This window comes from Brachyhypopomus gauderio, chromosome 18, assembly GCF_052324685.1.
Source record: "Brachyhypopomus gauderio isolate BG-103 chromosome 18, BGAUD_0.2, whole genome shotgun sequence".
Classification (NCBI taxonomy): Eukaryota; Metazoa; Chordata; class Actinopteri; order Gymnotiformes; family Hypopomidae; genus Brachyhypopomus; species Brachyhypopomus gauderio.
The window spans coordinates 6,972,968-6,996,416 of NC_135228.1; the positions used below are offsets into that span (position 1 = coordinate 6,972,968).

The window sequence follows — 23,449 nt, forward strand, 5'->3', positions numbered from 1 at the left end:
GTGAAAGGGAAGTAAAACAGGTTATTTTGAAGAGCGCCACAAATGTGGCTCTGACTGGGGATCACTGGACCTCTGTTAGCAACAAGAATGATCTTGGTGTGACAGCTCATATTATAGATGATGAATCTATAGATGATGAAGATCCAGTCATTTGCTTTGAGCATGCAGAAGACCACTTCTAGGCACTATGGAGATGCCTGTGGCAGAGGCCTGGGAAATTTAAGAAAAGTATACCATCTAAAATGGTATTAAAAAACATCTTCTGATTTACTTCAATTCTTCCAATATCCTGAGCAAAACTCCCAAAATTAAACAACATTTTTGGTCAGAATTTCCAATGTTCTGAACTGTTTTCTGCACTCATATATTGGTCTGTGTAGTAGACTGGTGGAAAAATAAACAAGATGTTGAAGTTTGATTATGTTCATTGATTCATTCATCATTCAAACTTAAATTAATATTTCTCATGTTAAATACTGAAATGCGATTAAAATGCGATTAATTTCGATTAATTAATTACAAAGCTTCCGATTAATTCGATTAATTTTTTTTATCGCGTCCCACCCCTAATATATATATATATATATATATATATATATATATATATATATATATATATATATATATATATAAATATTAGTGGGCCAGTCTGTCAGGAACTCCCGGGCCACTTTTTCTCCCCAGTCCGCCCCTGCTCAGAATACACGCAATTAGAATTCCACTGAAATAATAAAACAATACATGCAGGACTTCGGTCTTGGTGATAGCTGGCGACAAAATCATCCAACAACCAAAAGAATTCACATTTTATTCAGCAGTACATAAATCATACTCACGCACTGATTATTTTTTAATCAGCAATTCAATTTTGTCAAATACTATACATACACAAATTCACCCTATAACAATAAGTGACCATGCACCTGTCTCCATGATATGGAACTCAAACAAACAACACAAACAGACATTTAGATGACGCTTTAACACGTCACTTCTTAATGATCAAGAATTTGATTAGTATATAAAAAGAGAGTGGACATCCTTTTTAGAAATAAATGACTCTCCAGACATATCACCATCACTTTTATGGGAAACAGGTAAAGCAGTTCTAAGAGGAAAAATAATCTAATATGCTACATTTAAAAAGAAGAAAGAAACAGAACACGAGGTAAAATTAGAATAAAAAATTAAGGAATTAGAAAAAATTACCGTAAGTAACCCATCTGAAGAAAAGCAAAAATAACTTAGTAAACTTATATACGATTTAAACAAAATGACAAATTAAAAAACTAAATTCCTATTACAAAGATTAAGAAATCAACCTAGACGAAATCAATAACTTCCTGGACCATATCAAACTACCTAAATTAACTGAAAACCAAAAACAAACACTTGAAAGACCATTATCCCTAGAAGAACTTTACAAAGCTTTAAAACATATGCCTAACAGTAAAGCCCCAGGATTTGATGGATTCCCTGCTGAGTTTTATAAACACTTTTGGTCATCCTTATCTCAAATGTTTTCCAGAACAATAACAGAAATCAAACAAAATGCTAAACTTCCAACAAACACGAATACTGCTGTAACGAACGGAACACGCAGAGAGAGAGATCCTGATGCGGAAATTAGTGATCTTTATTCTCAAAACTCAGTACAGCTAGCCACTTAGTAAATGCAGCGGTGTTCTGCCGGTGTAGGACTGTAGCGGAGTAGCGGTGGTCAGTACGGTCCGGGGTCGAGAGGCGAAGGCAGAGTCCGGGACGTATCCAGGGGTCAGGCGGGAGACATAGTCTAGGGGATAAGCAGAGTTCGGTGCACAGGAAGACAGACAGGAATAAACGCTCGGTATGCAACAACATGGAGGCAATACTTCGCAACCAGAAAGTGTAGTTCTGGTGTTTAAGTATGCGTGGATTTGGAATGTGGGTGTGGTGGCATAACAGGTGAACCCGATTATGTTAGTGGCTATTCCTGACAACTGCAATCATCTCCCTTCACCTCCCTTAACCAAACAAAGACCCTACCCAATCATCTAGCTACAGACCATTATCATTAATCAATACAGACACAAAAATAATCAGCAAGGCGCTAGCCAACAAAGTAGAAACAGTAATTCATAATTTAATACATCCTGATCAAACAGGTTTTCTCAAAGGTCGACATTCATCCACAAATATGCACAGATTAGTGAACATAATAGATCACACATCACACCAAAACATACCAACAGCAATTGTAACCCTAGATGCAGAAAAAAGCCTTTGACAGAGTAAACTGGAAATTCTTATTTACCACACTGTATAAACTTGGATTTGGAGAATCATTTATTAACTGGATACAGATCTTATACACTCCACCTAAGGCTACAGTCAACACCAACGGGGTAATATCAAAACCTTTCACATTACACCGGGGGACCAGACAAGGATGCTCACTCTCTCCTTATCTATTCTCTATCTTCATAGAACCACTAGCAGCAGCAATACGACAAAACACAAACATTAAAGGAATCCAAACACCCAACATGGAACATCAATCTCTATGCAGATGACATCCTACTATTTCTACAAAAACCACATATCTCATTAACAAAAACAATTCAAACAATTGAAACCTATTCAATAATATCAGAGTATTCAATTAACTGGTCAAAATCTGCAATTCTCCCAATAAATAAAATAAATGTGATGATAAACTGAAAACACTACCTATCCCAATATGTACTAATTACATCACATATCTGGGTGTAAAGGTATCTCCCCAGCTGTCAGAGTTGTTCAAGCTCAATTACAACCCACTAACTAAAACAATAAGTGACGATCTTTGCCGCTGGACTACACTTCCTCTTTCACTTGCTGGCAGAATTGCTACGATTAAAATGACAAAATTACCAAAAACCTATTATTTATTTTCAATGATTCCCATTCAGCTCCCACTCACTTGGTTTCAGACTTTAAATACCATAATAACTGAATATTATTGGAAAAACAAACCATCCAGAATCAAACTCACAACGTTACAGAACTTGAAATCATATGGCGGTCTAGAGGCACCAAATTTCCATCATTATTATCTTGCAAATCAATTACAATATTTATTAAAATGGATAAAACCTAATAGTACTGTGACGCTGGGTGCGAGGCAAAGGACGAGACAGGAATCCAGGTCTCAGACACAACGACACGTTTAATATGACGAATAAGCGCCGTAAGTGCACGTACCCCCGAACCCACATCGATGGGCGGATCCGATGTGCTCAGCCCCATGCCTGGGAGATGACCGCTCTCGGTGGAGAGTCCACCACGAATCGCCTAGAACACCCTCCCTGGGAAGACTGGGGAAAACACATTAGACAAACACAACGGGACGTTCACGAATACACACACAGGTACATTAACACACAGAGGCACAAACGGGAAAAGGGGGTTTGGCACACATAAGGGAAGACATACGAACACAGGAACAGACACACACGAAACAGGCGCCAAGCTACGCGCCAGGAGGAGGGCGATCAGGGGAGAGAGACCGGGAGCTGCTGGTGCTGCGATGGGCGGTCCTCCTCTTGCCCTCGCTGCAAACCCTCCACCGGGTGCAGTGCGGCTGGCGGACGCGTCAGGTGCAGCGCGGCTGGCAGACGCGTCAGGTGTAGCGTAGCTGAAAGACACACCAGGCGGGCCGCATGGGAGTCCCCTGTCAGTCTCCATCTGCCTCTCCTCCTCTCTCAGGCTCCATTTCATGGACTCTTGCCATGCTCTCACCCCGGGAGTAGTCCATGGTGCTGGCCTCGGACGGTCTGGAGGACGCGCCCTTCTCAGGAGTCCTCCTTCCCTTCACAGTCCCCGCGGAGAGCTCCGAGGGGGGAGGACTCTCCTCTTCCTCCTCCATGTAGGACCCCTCCTCCTCTGTGTAGGAGTCCTCTTCCTCCTCCTCCTCCCCACCGTATTCCACGGTGGGAGTGGAACACATGGATGGAGGGTAATCCTCTTCCTCCTCCTCCTCACCGTAGTCTACGGTAGGGGCGGAGCAAACAGATGGCGGATGGTCCTCCTCCCCCTCTTCCTCTGATTTCACCTCCCCAAAGTCTTCCTCTGGGGTTGAGTCGGTGGCGCCGATCAGACAGGCACCCACCTTCAGAGGCGAGAGGTCTCGAGAAGGAGAGGGGTGTCGCTCTCGCCATATCCGCACCGTTCCCTGGCGGAACACCTCCGCCCACTTGGGGCTGGAAGCCTCCCAAGCCAACCTCAGCATGTCGGCACACAACGGGTCCTGCTCCATCATCTCGAGAGACACCGTTGCTTCGTGGCGCGGGGGGGAGGAAGAGGCACGGTGATGCCGCTTTCTGGGGCGCTTGCCCTTCTTTGGTCGGGTGGCGTAGCCCGGCATTCTGTCTCTAGCGGCTCATCGTTCTGTGACGCTGGGTGCGAGGCAAAGGACGAGACAGGAATCCATGTCTCAGACACAACGTTTAATATGACGAATAAGCGCCGTAAGCGCACGTATAACACACACGATCACACGGAGCACGTGTAGACTCAGACAACAACGAGCACAGGACACTGCGCGAACGCACATTAAGTAGACAAACCACATAAGTCCCACGTGATTACGAGATGAGCCACAGGTGAGACGAACCAGCACAAGACATAACCGCACCCACTGAGATCCACAGACGCAGACTAGGAGACGTAGACGACGTAAACACATGCCCAAAAGGGAGGGGCCGGGGTCCTCAACGTGACAAGTACAGATAGATCGTGGACTGATTTAGAACAAGCATTATGAAATGAAATGAAATGTGCCATATTTTGTCAATTGTGATTTTTACACCCCAATCGAAATTTGTCCTCCGCTTTTAACCCATCTGTGCAGTCAGAACACACACACACACACTAGTGATTATTAGGGGGCTGTGGATCAAACGTACCCAGAGCGGTGGGCAGCCCTAGCCCGGCGCCCGGGGAGCAGTTGGGGTTAGGTGCCTTGCTCAAGGGCACCTCAGTCATGGCCTGTCTGGGAATCGAACCCACGACCCTCCGGTCACAAGACCAGTTCCCTAACCGCCAGGCCATGACTGCCCAAGATGTAGATGTACAGTTAGCCAATTTACCATTTATTAGCCAAACAATTAAAAATCACCCATGTTTCTATAATACAACTGTGGCAACAACTCTGACAGCCTGGTGGAATCTCTACAAACTAACAAACTCAGTACTAACACCAACCACCCATTCACCCATCTGGAATAACCCGGACTTTACAATTATTAAAAAAACATTAAACTATCTATCGTGGATTAATAAGGGAATCACGCACCTCAAACACCTGTATAACAATACCACATTAATGTCACTACCACAAATAACCCAGAAATATGGCATCGAAGGAACTCAGTTCTTACAATATTACCAGTTAAGATCACTCATCAGTTCAAAAATCAATCCAACTACACTAGACCTCCCTACATCAATCGCAGAACTTCTTAACATTACAGCAAATAAAACATTATCCAAAATAAATAAAATTATATCTCAATTAAATCCTAACATTAGCTTACCATGCAAGCAATGGGAAGAGGATTTATCAATAACACTTAATGCCAACTTCTGGATCCAGATCTGTAATAAGAACTATAGCATTATTGTCACGTATGGCTACGCCCCCTCTCCTAGCTGTCACTCTGGGTTCCCTCGTGTCTGTTGTTCCTTGCCCGTTAGCCCCGCCCTGCTTGTCTGTCTGCCTGGTTTCTGTCTGTCTGCCACGCCCGTGTCATTATCGTCTTCACCTGTGCCTTATGTTCCTTGTATATCAGTCCTTGTCTATTCCGCAGTGCGAGCTGCGTTACATACAACTTCAGGTTGTAACGCAGCTCGCGCTGCGGAGTGAGGAGACGGACACAAACGCTGAGGAGAGCGAGATTTATTAAAGGGATTACCAAAACCATGGTCGAATGGACAGGCGTGGGTCAAACCGGGAGGGCAGCCAGAACATGTAAGGTACATGGGCATTATCAGACAGGGAACTTAAACACGATGGGGAAAACACGGAACAGGCAGGAAACACGGAAAACTGAAAACATAAAGCGTAAACTCACGACTGGGAATGACAACAGGCTAACAGCACAAACCGACAGGATGAATACAGCACAAACCGACAGAAAGAACAAAACCACCGATACTGACATGGGCGAAACAAGGACTGATATACAAGAAACATAACAAGGCACAGGTGAAGACGATAATGACATGGGCGTGGCAGACAGACAAGCAGGGCGGGGCTAACGGGCCAACAGACACGAGGGAACCCAGAGTGACAGCTAGGAGAGGGGGCGTAGCCATACGTGACAATTATCACAAATACTAATTTACAACTAATCCAGTATAAAGTTATCCATTGAGTACACTATACCACATACAAAATGTATAAAATGGGATTCACAAACTCGCCAAACTGTACACACTGCAATCAGAACACTGTTGATAATTATATCCATACTATGTTGCACTGCACTCCTGTTAACCAGTTTTGGAAGGAAGTCGCTACTCAACTATCTCTAGCCCTAAGTACCCAAATTCATCCAACACCATCATTATGTCTACTAGGAGACATATCAACCATTAGTACAACACCACAAAACAATAGAATAATCCTAACGTCTCTAGTCATTGCCAAAAAGGTCATCCTCATGAATTGGAAAACAAAAAATAACAAACATCAATCACTGGAAAAATCTTTTAATATATCATAATATATATCATAGAGCCAACCATAAATACAGATACAGACCCAAATTAGACACAACTAACTTAAATATTACATCACAATAATTCAACATAAGCAAATTCAACTGTCGCAAATAAATCACAAGTTCATGATTATATTACATTTCTATTTTTTGTTAAGCAATAGTGTATATTATAAATTGCCCCAAAAGCAATGTTTATGAACTGCTATGCACATAGATTAAACTTGGTGTTAAACTGGTGCACAATTCATGCCTCGGTCCAGTGTTTTTTGCAACTTTCTCTGGGTTTGTCACATTTATTGTTAAACCCACATTTACTGTTAAAGGATGGCCTTTCCAAAGTCTTCGGGAAGTTCCTTGAAACTCTGCAGTGAAGCTTCACATAGTGGATATTAAGCACTATGACCAACATGTATCATAGGCTCCTGCAGACTTTTGAAAGGATTTATTTTAAAAGAGTCAGGTGATTCCTGAGGAGATATTCCAACATTTGATAAAAAGTTATGGCTTTGATATAGGGAGACTGAAATCTGAGTTCCATGTTTTCTATATGACTCCATATAGAGGTCAACCTGTCACTTTGATGGGAGCGGACCCCTACTTATACATCAGGTTCAGTGTCACTTTACCTACAAGAGAAAAACAACAGGAAGGCTTGTGGTTTCCTGCCTCCTAACTGTGGTACTGTGCGTGTAAAGCATGAAGCCAACACGGTAAGCAGATGAATAAAAATGAAAGTACTTTATTCAGTAAGTAAAGTGCTTAAGTGCTAGTAAAAACACATAACATTACCATGATCGACAAACAAGAACCAACAATCACATAGACCTTTGCTGTGATGACTGGACCACCCTGAGTAAAGATTCCTTCTTCTCCATTACATCTTCTAGACTGGTTTGGAGATTCTTTACCATTCTTCAATGATGACTAATAAACCATTTTTGAATTGTGTATGTAAATAAATCATGGTGTTTGCTGCCATGTTCTTCAGTAACTCCATAATTTACATTTACAATGTGTGTACAGAAAAAAACAAATCATAAATAAATGCAAATGACACCAAACCAAGCAAAGCAAAGTCCCACATCAGTGTGCATGAAGAAGACATGACAGTTCTTCATAATGAGTATGTGAATGTCTGGTGGCATCCCTAATAATGTAGGTGGTGTATGTACCTTCCTCAAACAGGCAGGTGTGTACAGGGTGAAGGAGCCTTCATAAAGGAATTCAGGAGTTGAAAAACTACGATCAATCCACCAGATGACACCATTTGACTATCAAGCAGGGCTGGTTTTAGCTATGATCAATGTGTGCCCAGGGTAGTGTTGCCACCTGTCCCAGTTTTCTCGGGACTGTCCCGGTTTTCACATGCCTGTCCCGGTTTTCCCGGGCTGTCCCAGTTTTTCTTCTTTTTAATATTCGGTCCCTGCAAAAAAATAGGTTAGTTCAAACCACAATTCAGACTGTTTCTGCACACTGAACACGCTGTGTTCATTTTAAACCCCTCCGGTAACGTTTTACGTTCGCCACCCCCCCGCTCAACAATTTACGGTCGCCACCCTGTGTCAGTATGACAGCGTCCTTGTTTTTTGTCAGACCTAGGTGGCAACCCTAGCCCAGGGCGCAATCTATTTGAGGGTGTACTGCCGTGTTCATAGGCAATGGCACACAGACTAGATATTCTGAAGGCACTGACAAATTGACTGCATTACCTATCTGCATATTTTCCATTAAGTGCATACACCCCCGCCTCCCACTGGAAAATTGTTTGATCCAGCACCGACCGTAACCAGCTGGTACCCGCCCAACAGCGGGAAACAGTGGTGGATGTGACTACCCGATCCGTACACCCTGCCCGATCCGTACCGAACATGTGCGAGAAAATGTGCGCATGCGCGTTGCGATTGGCCCAGGCACGTATCGGGCAGATATTTGCGCATGCGTTAACACATTACGACACTACCGTTACATTTTACGACATCTTTGTAAACAGTTAAAAATAGTAGTAATAACAATTAAATAATAATAGAAATAATAAATTATATTTATTATAATTGTAACTGCGGATTAATACATACATACATACACATACATTATAATATTAGATTTATACATTGGTTACATTGGGGAGAACATTGGTTTGGGGTGCAGGAAGTGTTGTAATAAAATAATGAAGGATTTTATGGCGAGTTAAAGGAGTATAAAGGAGCTATTCAAACCGACTTGTGACAAAAATATGCGACGCGAAATTCGTCGTGTATCTGAAAACTTTATAGTTAAAGGTAAGTTAAATTCAAACCATGTGTTAACAGTCGGTCCTGTCGTGGAATATAAAGTTAATAACTATGGTGGAACGTTTTCTTTTTATGTTTAGATAACCGAATATTTTACATCGGACCAAACAAAAGGTAGGCCAAAAGTAACCGGCAATAACCCTGTCTCTAGTGCCTCGTACACCATGATGGTAACACCGGTGCCAGGGTTATTATGACACTCGATCAGAGCAGACCTATTTTCCTCTTCAGTCAACGTACCAAACGCATATAATTTTTGTTTGGTCCGATGTAAAACATTCGGTTATCTAAACATAAAAAGAAAACGTTCCACCATTGTTATTTATAAATATATTTATAAGAACTTTATATTCCACGACAGGACAGACTGTTAACTTAGGAACATGGTTTGAATTTAACTTACCTTCAACTATAAAATTTTCAAATACACGACGAATTTCACGTCGCATATTTTTATCACAAGTCGATTTGAATAAACCATGGGAGATATACTCCTTTAACTCGCCATAAAATCTGAATCTTCATTTTTTATTACAATGCTTCTCGTACGATCACACACTCCCTTCACTACTTCGCATCTAGTAGTGTCGTAAAGTGTTAACGCATGCGCAAAATATCTGCCCGATACGTGCCTGGGCCAATCGCAACGCGCATGCGCACATTTTCTCAAGCATGCTCGGTACGGATCGGGCAGGGTGTACGGATCGGGTAGTCAAGCCTGGTGGATAGTTAAAGTAAATACAGAAATCTGGAGTGCAGAAAAGAAAGGAAAAATATTTACCTAACGAATTTTATTGTTGCATTGTGTTCCACGTTTGAAAAGTGCTGGAATTTAGGCTAAAGTACTTGAAAATGTTTGAAATTGTAACTACATCGTTTCACAACAAATAGCTGTCTGACTGAACAGTTCTCGTGAAGACGTTAAGATTTGAGGGCGTTTTGTTTTGAAAATAAACATCCATTAAATACTGTGATAAAAAGCTAATTATTTCCAATCATTTCGATTATATGTATAAATATTTAACTTAATTAAGTTTAACGTGCTGGAAAATATTGAAATGGACCTTGAAAGTGACGTACAAGTGCTTGAATTCCACCTTATAAAGGTGTATGAACCCTGCAAATATGACTTTGTTCATTGCGCTGAGGCGCGGTGCGCGCGAAGTTACAAAATTCGAGAGGTGCACGACTGTCGCGGCGCGAGGCCCTCGCGCACGGGCGGAGCCACAGCGATTACGTCATTTTCGCCGGCGCGAGGTCGTGCACCTCTCGAATTTTGTAACTTCGCGCGCGGCGCGCTTCAGCGCGATCGACAGTCATGTTTGCAGGGTTCATACACCTAAACAAGGTGAAATTAAAGCACTTGTACGGCACTTTCAAGGTCCATTTCAATATTTTCCAGCACGATAAACATAATTAAGTTAAATATTAATACATATACTCGAAATAATTCTGGCTTTTTATCACATTATTTATTGGTTGTTTATTTTCAAAACGCTCAATCTTAACGTTTTCACGTTCTCTCATGTTTCGTCCTGGAATTACAATTGTTAACGTAATTTCAACATTTTAATGTACTTTAGCCTAAATTCCAGCACTTTTCAAACCTGAAACACAAAGCAACATCAAAATGCGTCAGGTAAATGTTCATTCCCCTTTTTTGAGGGGTGTTTCTTTATACTACCACATATCGTTTCGGACAACATTGCAAAGCCATATTTATGTTTGATGCCTGGTGTATATATACGGTCTCTGGTCAGGTAAAAATGTTCTTTCCCCGGTTTTGCAGAGGTTTTTTATTCTCCACTGCCACCTATTGCCACCTATCGTTTCGGAGAACACTGCAGCGACGCTCGCGACGTTCGCGAAAGTATAAACGCCTACACCGCTCGTGCAGGGTCGCGCGCTACGGTCGCTCGCGAAAGTATAAACCAGGCTTAAAACAGGCAGCTCGAGCAGCGGCAAATGGAGATCCACCTCACTAGAAGTGTTTAGAATCGAATGGAAAGACGCCATAATCAAATATAAACATGCCCTAATAAAAGCTAGAGCCTCATACTATTCGACACTAATAGAAAACAACAAAAATAACCCTAGATTTCTCTTCGCGACGGTATCTAAACTAACAAGAAATATCAATGACACTAGTTCTAATATAGCACTTACACACACTAGTGACGAATTTTTAAACTTTTAAAATAATAAAATAGATAATATCCGACTACATAGTCATAATACATCGCAGCCTAACCTCCAATCCAACCCCAGTAGTTTAGTTATTAGTAACTATGCATCCAAAAATATTACTGAGCTAAATGGCTTCGATCCTATAACACAAAAAGAGCTCACAACACTGATTAATTCGTCTAAGCCCACATCATGTATATTCGACCCAGTTCCAACCCGTCTATTTAAAGACCTACTCCCAGCCATTGCTAGGCCCTTACTTAATATGATTAACTCTTCCCTTAACCTAGGGTACGTGCCCAAACAATTAAAATGCGCCGTAATTAGACCCTTGATTAAAAAACAGAATCTTGATCCACATATTCTAGCCGACTATAGACCCATTTCTAATCTCCCATTTATCTCTAAAATTCTAGAAAAATCAGTTTCCAATCAGTTAAACCACTATCTCCAATCAAATAACATCCATGAAAAGTTCCAATCAGGATTTAGACCAAACCACAGCACTGAAACAGCGTTACTCAGGGTAGTGAACGATTTACTAATATCGGCCGATATTACGGGCTCGTCTCGTTCCTTATACTGTTAGATCTTAGTGCAGCTTTCGATACTGTAGACCACAACATTTTGCTGGATAGACTAGAAAACACAGTAGGTATTAAAGGAGTCGCACTCTCCTGGTTTAGATCATATTTGACCGACCGCTTCCAATGTGTAAGTGTTAATAATAAAACCTCTAAATCTGTGCAGGTTAAATATGGTGTCCCACAAGGGATAGTCCTAGGACCACTACTATTCACACTGTACATGTTACCCTTAGGCGAGATTATGCATAAGCACGACATCAGTTTCCACTCCTACGCAGACGACACTCAGCTATATTTATCGGCAAAACCCGATGATTTAGGCGTAAACAGTAAAATCGAGAAATGTGTAGAGGAGATAAAACATTGGATGGCGTATAACTTTCTAGCACTAAATCCCAATAAAACAGAGCTAATAATAGTCGGGTCTAGGGCTGCGAGAGACAAGATACGTAATGTAGCATTGAATCTACATTCTTTTACTATAACCCCCAGTGCAGAGGTAAAGAACTTAGGCGTCACAATAGACCCAGATCTCTCGTTCGAAACACACATTAATAATATAACTAGGGTAGCGTTCTTTCACGTACGCAACATTGCTAAAATTAGAAACATATTAAATACTAGTGATGCGGAAAAACTAATCCATGCATTCATATCCTCTCGTTGAGATTATTGCAACAGTCTCCTGGCTGGATGCTCTGATAAATCAATAAACAAACTCCAGCTGGTTCAGAATGCAGCAGCACAAGTTTTAACAAAAACTAAAAAGTTTGATTACATTAGTCCCGTACTATCGTCATTACACTGGCTGCCAATTGGATTCCGTATTGACTATAAAATACTTTTATTAACATATAAAACACTGCACGGCTTAGCTCCAGACTATCTTAGTGAGCTTGTTGAACAATATAACCCAGCTCGTTCACTTCGCTCACAGGGCGTAGGGTTATTAACTGTTCCTAGGGTCAAAAAGATCACAGCAGGTGGAAGAGCCTTTTCTTTTAAAGCTCCACAATTTTGGAATAATCTTCCTGCCTCTATTCGGGACTCAGACACGGTCTCAATGTTTAAATCTCGACTAAAAACTTATCTGTTTACTTTGGCCTTTGATTAATCTGTTACATATTTACCACATCACGTATCTTTTTTTCTCCAAGGTTCACCTGGGGAGTAACACTGCAGTCGGAGTCTATAATACCAGCATCACTGCTCCGACACGGAATGAAAGCCTGGCATTCATCAACAGACATTTACAGTGACAATATCAAAACCCAGAACTTTCATTTCTACCTAGTCATTTTTACTTAGTCTGATTGTGTGATTTGTGTGTGACTTGTGTATTTGTCTGTATTTGTGTAATTTGTGTGTTAATGGGCCGCCCAATGGAGGATGGGTTCCCTTTTGAGTCTTGGTTCTCCCGAGGTTTCTTCCTTTTCCCCTCCATCATAGGGAGTTTTTCCTCGCCACTGTCGCATTTGGCTTGCTCATTAGGGTTCTGGACCCATAGTATTGTTAACCTTGTAAATCCTGTAAAACTGCTTTGTGACAACTTGAGTTGTTAAAAGCGCTATACAAATAAACTTTGATTTGATTTGATTTGATATGTCCTACAGCATCAGAGAAAACACTGCTATAACATGTTAAAATAGCATCCTGAATTGGTTGATGTTTTAAATTTTACTGTATTAATGAAATATATATATATTTATATAATTCTACATACACCTTTATTACACCTTCTCTGGAGGATTATAAGGGCCTGACTGCACAACACTGATCTTTATACAACCCTTCACTAGTTGATACAATCCTTGTCTTGTTACATATGATTAAGTTTAGGGGAATTATTTTCTTTTTATCCACACAGAAATGATTATAGTTCTGTCTCTGTTAATTCATTGGATAGAGTACAGTGATCATCTTTAATAAGTCAATGGCTGGTATTTCCTATTGTAACAACTCATACATGTACACAAAACACATTCTGAAGACCAACTGAAGAGGAGTTTATGGGTTTGCCTCTGATCCTTGTTTCTGTTCTACCCGTGTCAGGCCATGACTATGAACATCACTGTATGTGAACCAGACATGCTGTAACAGTATCAAAAACAGTAAGTGGTGAGCTATTAAACCACTGCAGGATGCACTGAACATTGTTACAACCACAAGGTTCATGTGAAAAGATTAAAACCTTTCTGCTTAAATTGCTGAAAAGCTTGTTGAATATCTATTAGAGGTTTTTGTATAGCTTTCTTTGGTTTTATTAAGACATGTTTCAGCATAAACTGATTGAATGTGTGGACAATGAGATTGAGTGTGTGGTTATTATTGTCACGTTGCAGAGGGCCCCCTGCCGGTCCACAGCGGCAGCTGTCCTGTTGTGGTCATGTGGTGTTCGTCCCTCAGGTGGGCGGGGCCGCGATCCGTCTCACCTGAGTGTCGTTTGTTCGTCTATATATGTCTTGTCTTTGTACCAGTACCTGGTTATTATATCTTTAATTCGGAGCAGTTCACAGGTTTTTGGTTTGCGCACTTTCTTCATTAAACCATCCTTTTTCCATGAGACTTGGCGTGATCACTTCCATTTTTTCCATTTCGCTCACCCTGCCCGTCACAATTATAAGAGTTACTAACAGGTGTATGGTTACAATAGGTTAATCAGTAAAAGAAAGGTTCACTTTCATCTTGGAATTTTGCCACATTTGCCACATGTACCTTGTAGAATTTGACTAAAACAATGTTATGAATCAAATATGTAATAAAACATCATATATAAAACAATTTATTCTAAACTTTTTTTCATAAAACCTAAAGTAACTTTAGTTGTAGGAACAGCTACAACTATATTAAGAACACACTCCCTCTAGTTTTTAAATATTGCTATTGCAATGCAACTTTATTCTATCCTTTGACTTCATTCCTTCAATAGATTAAAAATGATAAAATACTTAAACATTTTGGTTTACTACAATATATAAAATATTAAACAAGAATAAGAAACATTGGTTTTGAAAGGGGGCTGTAACTGATCCCATGTCAGTGTCCCTCTCCATTAGATTCCTTGTTTGTGTTTGTTTCTTTTTTTTGCATGTGCTCTTTGTTGTCATTAGTCCCTGTCTTTAGTTGATCCATCAGTGTGTTATTGCTGTCCCAATGTGTTTTGACACATCATTTGTGTAAATTTGTTGGCTTTTGTCTGGATTCATGACATCATGTGCGTTTGTTGTCATTTTGCTTTTCAATAAAGTATATAAACAGACTGAACTCACACTTGAGTCCCGCCTTATCCGAGTGTCCATCACAGCGAAACATGAAAATGAGGTTGAACAAACATGCAGAACGGTTGTTTGTGTTTATTATTCTTAAGTTGCAACAAATATGTAGTTTAATATACCAGCAATGGTTTGTATAGCAATGTCAGGACTCCGACACAGAACCGACACTATTTAAAGTCATCAGGCGTTTCCTCAGAATGTTTCCATGATGTGATTAATCCACTTCCTTAAAGAACACACACTTGTGAATGCGGACCTATTGGTTCTGTCTTCAAAGAATCCATGGAGAACTCCATAAATCACATCCTTTCTCCACTTCTTCTTCAGCCAGCCTCCACCAGAGTCCCCCTGTGTTTCAGAGAATCTTTTTCAAAAACAATATTGAGCACTTTGTTTCAGAGCAGTATTGTAACGTTGCAGGCATTACACAATCAATACGTGGACACAAAAACACAATGAGGCTCTACTGTGAACAGTAGACAATCTTGAAAATACGAGACCGATGCGGCCTGAAAAATGAAATAACAAGACTCACCAGACAAACAGTAAAATAGAACCTACAAGACAAGACGTAATAACACGTAAAAGACATACAATAGGCAACTAACATGACATACAATCTGACAAGAAACTAAACGCTAGAAAAAGCAAACATTTCTATACATGAAACCTAATGAACACATACAAGCACTACCACACTACACAAGAAACAGTTTGCAACCAGACAAGGCAAACCATGAAATAAACAGAAAATGTACTAGAACACAGAACGAACCTGGAAAACCATACAATCAGAAGGACTCACGCTTATAACCCAAAGACACGAAAAACAGAACAAAAACATATGAAAATAAATGCAACGTGCAACACACACCAAGGCAAACTGATTACAATTACTAGAAACATCACACTGCTCACTACAAACTAATTAACCTACAAACTAGGACAAAACACACATGATATAAATACACAACCTAGCGAGTAAACCAAACAGAACACAGCTGAAGGGAATACAACCAGTGGTGTGAAAAACGATGACACAACATGATTGACAGAAGGGGCGGGGCAAGTAGATGTGACAAGTATTCGTATTTCATATGCTTTAAACCAGGGGTGTTCAATGTCTGGCCTGTGTTAAAATTATCACTGGCCCGCAGTCTATGTCATAAAATCAATATGCGGCCTGCCAGCACAGTGGACCACAGTATAAAATACAATAGAGCTATTTTATATTTCACCAGAAGATGGCAGTAGACTTGGCTTACACTGCAGTCCCCCCCAACCCCTGTTGATCACATGCAGACACAACCCATACCCCCCTTATACATTTTTTGTCCATTTGGATTTAATGCTTCAGACTGCTAAGCTGAATGTGTGGTCCCCAGACATTTTCACCTTACCAAATGTGGCCCTCACTGCAGGGGACACCCCTGCTTTAAATAATACATTACAAAAACATAATGCTAATAAATAAGTAATGGTTACTTTTCATTTATATAGAAACAAACTGTTGAAAATGATTAGCCAATTATATATGACCCAGTCAGCAGTGGGCCTGTGATCAGGAACTGACCAGTGATGAATCGGGTAGATGGGGACTGACAAACTGAATGATAACTTAAGGGCTCCATTCTGTACAAATGTATAAGATATAGTGCTGCCCGAAATTATTCATACCCCTGGCAAATTTTTACTGAAAGTTATTTTTATTCAAGCAGCAATTGTTTTCACCGGAAATGACACTGCCATATCCTAGAAGATAATATTTCATTGTGGAAAAAAAATTCTCAGTTTTTATTTACATTTGAACAAAAAGTGGCATGTCCAACATTATTCATACCCTTTGCAAACTGTCACAATCTGTGGAAAAATCCAAAGTTCAATACCATTTAAAATTGTCCAAGATTTATTGGGAACAGCTGTTTTAATTAACTCAAAAGGTGAAAAATAGCAGCTCTCTGCAGTTGGTTTGTGGACAGTCCTGGCTAAGACAAAGGAGCTAACTAAGGACCTCACATCATAAGGACTTATCTAAATGTTTTCAAGTTCCAGTGGCTACAGTGCAAAATATTATTAAAAAATGTTCAGCACTTTGGAAAATTTCAGAGGACGTGGTCGGAAGCCAAAATTGACACCAGAACTGGCCAGGAGGATAGTGAGAGAGGATCAAGGATCATCACCAAGGCCATCCCGGTGAATCTGGGCACTGCTGGTGCCAGTGTCTCAAGGCAGACAGTCCATCGGACACTGCATACTGCTGTGTTCCATGGACACAGAGCAAGGAGAATGCTACTTCTACAGAAACAGCACACAAAAACCTGCTTGTCCTTTGCAAATGTTTACCTGGACAAAGAAGACTTCTGGTTTTCTGATTTACAACATCAGGCAGTCTACAGAGAAACTTGGCTTTGAGCACCAGTGGACATTTCTGCACCACAATGACCCAAAACACACAGCCAAATTGGTGAAGAAATGGTTAGCAGACAAAAACATAAACACTTTGCAGTGACCCAACCAGATTCCTGACTTGAATCCAGTCGAGAAACTGTGGAGGGAGTTAAAGATCAGGTTGATGGTGAGGAGACCCTACAATCTGAAAGAGTTGGATCTCATCGTTAAAGATGAATAGGCAAAAATAACAGTGGAGATGTGCAAAAGGCTGATCAGCAATTATAGGAAGTGTTTGCTGTAATAGCCAATAAAGGATTTTTTGTAGATTAATGAAGAGGGTATGAATAATGTATGAATAATGTTGGATATGCCACTTTTAGTTCAAATGTAAATAAAAGCTGAGAAATATATTATTTCCACAATGATGCCTCTTGAATTTTGTCTTATCTTCTGGGAGATGCAGTGGCATTTCTGGTCCCGGTGAATAAAAATACCTTTGTCAAAATTTGCCAGGGGCATGAATAATTTCAGGCAGCACTGTAGGTGAATCCTACCTGGGAGACGTAGATGATGTGTTTACCAGTCTGACCTTCACCACAGAAATAGTTTTCCCGGGGATGAAGACAGTGTTTCACTTTCAGGTCAACACACTGCAGAGGTTTGTTGCGGTCAGGATTGTCTAAAACATAACAATGATGTTATGATTAACATTATAACATATTCAACACTTAATGTATTCGAATTGAAGGTCAAACTTATTTATAAGCTTCCTCAATACAAACACCAACAAAGCACAACACAAGATATGAAGATATAAAATACTGAAAGTCTTTGACGTAGCAAACAACCACAACAACATATAGCCAGCAGAAACACAATCCATAAGAATGTGGGCAGTTTGGCAGTTTACAGATGTTTAAGGCGGTTTCACACATTACATTCACTGGAATTCTTTCATATTTGGACAAAATCATCAATATGAAAACCTGGCAAGCAAAAAATATTGCATAAAGCTTATATGTAGAACAGGTGTGATCTAGATGTGTAGATAAGACGTCATGATGTTAAATGAAGCCACTGAAGTTTAATTAACTTAATAACAGAGGTGGACATTCCAGGTTCAGAAAGTAAAAATCCTTCCCAGGATTTTACTCAAGCTTGCAGGATTTTCTAATTAGTGCAAGCCAGGTAACATTAGTGGAATTAACACAATCCAGGAAGCCTGAGCAAAATTGTGGTGAGGACTTTTACTTTCTGAACCTGGAATGTCCAACTCTGCTTAATTATAATTAGTTAACTTGTATAATATATGTTTTTCCCTACCAACAGTCTGTATTGTTTTTTTTTTTTTTACCATTTTGGTCCACAGTAGATCCGTGACCTGCAAGCTGCAGCTTGTCTCCATTAGCAGGAGTCTTACAGGAGGAGGGAGGGAGCTGAGCAGGAGTGATTCCCCTCACAGCTGCAGGGAGTTTGATCAGCATGATGTCACCTCTTCTCTCAGTTATATCATATATGTGGATGTCAGCTGGCTTGATGTTAAACTTTTGGAATTCTCTATATGGATGAACACCTGCCCAGACAGAAAATGTTCTGCAGGACAAACACTCACACACATCCACCCACACCGACACACACATCCACCCCCACACCCAACGAGACACACACACACACACACACACACACACACACACACACACACACACACACATCATAAAATACTGTATAACTGTAAAGTAACTGATTGAATTTTTAATCCTTCTCCCATCACATACCCATCAATGTTCTTATTGTAACAGTGTCCTGCAGTCAACACCCAGTTCTTGTGGATCAGAGTCCCACCACAGAAACCTTCAGCTGTAGTTGTCCTCTGGAAGACCCACACTTGGTTGTGCCGTTCATTTTTACCACAGCATTTTCAACCAATCAAATGTTGTTGAATCACAGATGATTTAACACCTGTAAAAATGTACTTTTTAAAAACAGTTTGTCTTTTATTGAGGTCTTTGTTTTATTGTTTTTATAACAGAGCAAAACTAAAGAAATAAAAAAGATATATTATGGACACTTCCACTTATACATAAATTAATGATTTGTTAACAACAAAAAAATATTTAGCCATACTTGACTTCAGGGCAACATTTTATCCATGCTATATAAATGATCAACACAGAGTCAATGAAGCATCGATCGATCGATCGATCGATCGATAGATAGATAGATTTAAAACATCTATAGACAGGCAGTATCAACTGCACATAACTTCTTCACAATCTCACAATCAATTAACCACTAGTAATGAAATCAAGATATCATAATTATTGTCAAGATAAAGATTACTAAATATTATGAAGTGACACCTATAAAACAGATAATGTCTATAGACAGTGAACAATCTATCAGTGAAACATCTCTCTTTGCAGATATGCTTCAGTTCTCATTGTGGAACAGTCTCCAGATCTGAGGTTTATATAACTTCCACACTGTGAGGTAATTGTGCAAACCTACATTCATAAACCTAAACACAATGCACAACAGAGGAAACATGTGGAATGTAAGCGTTAGTGGCTGAGGTTCTGTTTCCCTTTAAAGCTCAGGTTTAATGAATAAAGGTTTACCTGCTACCAGAAGCAAGAGTTGCAGGAACTGTAGCACTGCCATGATGTGCTCCTCTGAGTGAATATGTCAGTTGTGTCAGATTTTCATACTAAAACATAATTCACACAATCGCTCCCCGACCACAAACCCACCAATCTCACACTCTGCATTTTCCTTCTACATCGTTGAGACCAAACACTTGACTTACATAAAACCATAAAAACATAGACATCATGTCTTCTGTTTTATTACAGGATCGTGTCAGTGTTGCTTTTCGCTGTTTCTTGGCCTTTATAAATGACTCCTAAAGAAGGTTTACAGAGTAATGCTAGTTTAACTTATTGCTATCTCTGAACTGTCTGCAACAGACCCATGGGGGCCATGAGCTTCAATTTGGATGTGTGAAAACCAGACCTGCTGTTGCAGTACAAATAGGAAAGTGAGAATATGCCACCTATTGCAAGACCTGCACATCTGAACAACACAATGTTCAATTCAACAGTGTTTCTGATTTCTGCTTCAATCCTTTTAAATGCATATTGAGCAAATTCTGTTAGGTACTGCATTGCATGTCAGTGAATAGCTTTAAACCAATATGTAGTGCCTTCTATCCTACTATTCAACAAATGATGTGGAAGAAACTGTCAGTTTGTGGTGGGTGTGACCAACCCAGCAGAACATTCAACTGAGGCAAGGGTTACACAGATAGTAAGAGTCAGTGTTGCCTTATATTCCATAAAGTTGCTTAAACAATGAAAAATGTATGCAAAATAAATGCCTCTTAAAAATTGGCTGAAAGGCAAAGTCAGTGCTATCATTAATAGTCAGTTATAAGCCTTTGGTTCCGGCTTTGCTCCCACAGTCCCTGGTTTAGCTTAGTTTCTCCGTCTCATCTCGGTACCCTGACGATGCTCTTCGAATTTTACATTCCTCTATTTTATTTTTAAGTATGGAGTTGATTGAGTGGTATCTCACCGCAGTTGATAAAATTTTTTCATGAGTTGGGAGAACCCACATGTCCGGATGGAACGTTCTCAGCTGGATATGTGCTTGACTCGTGGGCAATGTGGCGTGGTTTGTGTCTCGCGTCTCTCTCCCTGGAAGACATTGAGGACGTATCTATTTGGAACTTTGATCACTGGGTTTCTGCTGATTGGATTAAGCATTGCCCTGGTGTATTGCCAAATTACTACAGTGGGGTAAGTTATCGAATGCCTGCAGAAATTGCTCAAAATTACTGATGTGATGGGTAGAGCTGTTGGAACACAAACGTTGACTATTAGTAAAAAAATGGAATCAATCATGAAGAGGCTCACAGCTCTACAGGAGAAGTTGGATCAGTTGAGACACTGCTGACTTCAGAGGAGTTTCTCGTGCTCACACTGGACAGGCTTCTCGCTAAATCTACATTCTTGCTTGTGTACATTTGGCGCCCAAACTAAATTCTTTTGTTTTGTTTTCTGCGGCCGCTCTGGGATCGCTCTGTGCTTTACACAGAGGCCTCAGAGGAACAAAATTTCAAAGTTTCAGTAATAGTCAGTTATAGGTGTAACAATGCACAGATGTTAGATGCTAACTGGTAGATGAATTGTTGCCTGAACAATTATACAACTATAATATTTCAGTGGTTTCCATGTGGGGGAAAAGAATGTGACTTTGAGAGACACAACCACAGACTCATAATGGCTGTGATGGAAATTTGATGATTTCCATTTATGACAGGCTTTCTTAGTATACATTTAACACATTAGAGATAGGTGTTAGAGATCTTTTACATATACGTGTGTTGATCATGGCACTGAAGCCATTCTCGTGACTTCAGTAGGCCTCAGATGTGTGTGTGTGTGTGTTCTCTGGCCTCGGCTGAGGCCTAATCTGATGTTCCTCTGGTGTTCCAAAACTGACCTCGCTGGAGACGCCTAATCTCTACTTGGAAGGGACTACGGCGACACTCAGGCTGTCATGACATCACGAGGATGCTGAGCGTGGAGGGGGCATGCGTCACATGCATCTGTCAAATCAGTGTTATTCATTCTATGTATTGTCCAATCACATTTGGTTGATCACCTCGTGGACACCGTGTGTGTTGATGATTAAACGTATAAAGGATGAGAGTTCGGAATGGGGAATTAGATCTCTCTTGCAGACGCCTTGTGCGTTTGTAACAGGAATCTCTTGGAGAAGGGTCTCTGAGCTCTCTCTGTGTCAGACACCTGGCGTGTTTGTAACGGAGATCTCAGGGGTTAATCCATGCTTTGTTAAAATAAATCATTGTACTTTATTATTTAACCCAACTGCTTCTGACTTTTATTGTACTCACCATTTAAGGGTTTCAGAATTTCTAACACATGGCGATGCATTGTCAGGCATTTCAGCCTTTGCACAGAACCACACAGCAAAATCAGCAGAGTTAAATGTTTGGTGTTGATGAAATATTTGAGAGTAGAGAGTCAATCTGACTATTGCCCGAGTTAATCCAACTCTGAACAGAGTCTCATCTCTGTGGTTTTACTCCCAACTCCCAAAAAAACAGTGTCAAAATAAAGTGTTAAACAGGCTCTCCTTTAAAATAACTCTGAGAGTGTAAGTACATCAAGTTCTCCTTTAAAATAACTCTGAGAGTGTAAGTATAAGTAATGCCACCTGATCTTCCCTAACCAGCCTCACCTGCCTCTCATTACCACGCCCCCTTTCAGTCACACTTATACACCTTCCCCAGCACGTCTCAAGTATTGTTGACTCATGTCACATACCAAGCGTTTCTATTTCCTGTTTGATTCCCCGTGTTCTGACCCTTGCTCGCTCCATAGACCTCGTCTCCTCCCTAGCCCTTCTGTACCTCCTGGATTCTGCTCCCCCGTTACGACCCCGGACTGTCCCGACCACCCCAAGAGAACGTTACCACTGCTAATGCTAGTGATCTACTGGTCATTCTCTGTGTGTGTGATTTATGTAAATAAAAGCGACCTACTTCCGCATTTGGATTCCTCTCCGCCTGGTCAATTCATTACATCAGCTTACATATTTCAGATCCTTTGATAAGGAGTTCTCCAATGAGAATGATAAAAGAGCTTGCATAGTGCCATATTGTTATATGTTGAAAATATGAGAATGTCATTCTGTATTTTTAATGGTTTTATTTTGTGTGGTGCACATGATGAGAAAAAAATGATAAAACATGTAGTATGTGATTCTATTTTTCAAGTGAAATTGAATTAATAGCACACCCAAAGCTGCAGTATGCAAATCAATATCAGCATGGTAAATCAGTTGAGAAAAAATTGACACTGTAAGGTAGTCAGTTTATAACACTGGACTCTGGTGCTGAAAAGTTTGAACACTGAGTAGTGTTGCACAGTGGTACATTTTAACTC

At 40.4% G+C, this 23,449-nt stretch overlaps 1 long non-coding RNA gene across 2 annotated transcripts; it reads right to left on the minus strand.

The window, feature by feature from the left end:
- Positions 1-14,876: 14,876 nt before the first annotated feature.
- LOC143481992 (uncharacterized) lies at positions 14,877-20,520 on the minus strand. Of its 2 annotated transcripts, none has more exons than XR_013122120.1 (5): positions 20,096-20,520; positions 19,253-19,436; positions 18,832-19,070; positions 18,032-18,156; positions 14,877-15,450 (listed from the first exon to the last, which is right to left on the minus strand). It is a non-coding gene; the product is annotated as an uncharacterized LOC143481992 (long non-coding RNA). The 2 variants fall into 2 exon arrangements; XR_013122119.1 differs by having other exon boundaries at positions 14,877-15,434; positions 20,096-20,516.
- Positions 20,521-23,449: the final 2,929 nt, after the last annotated feature.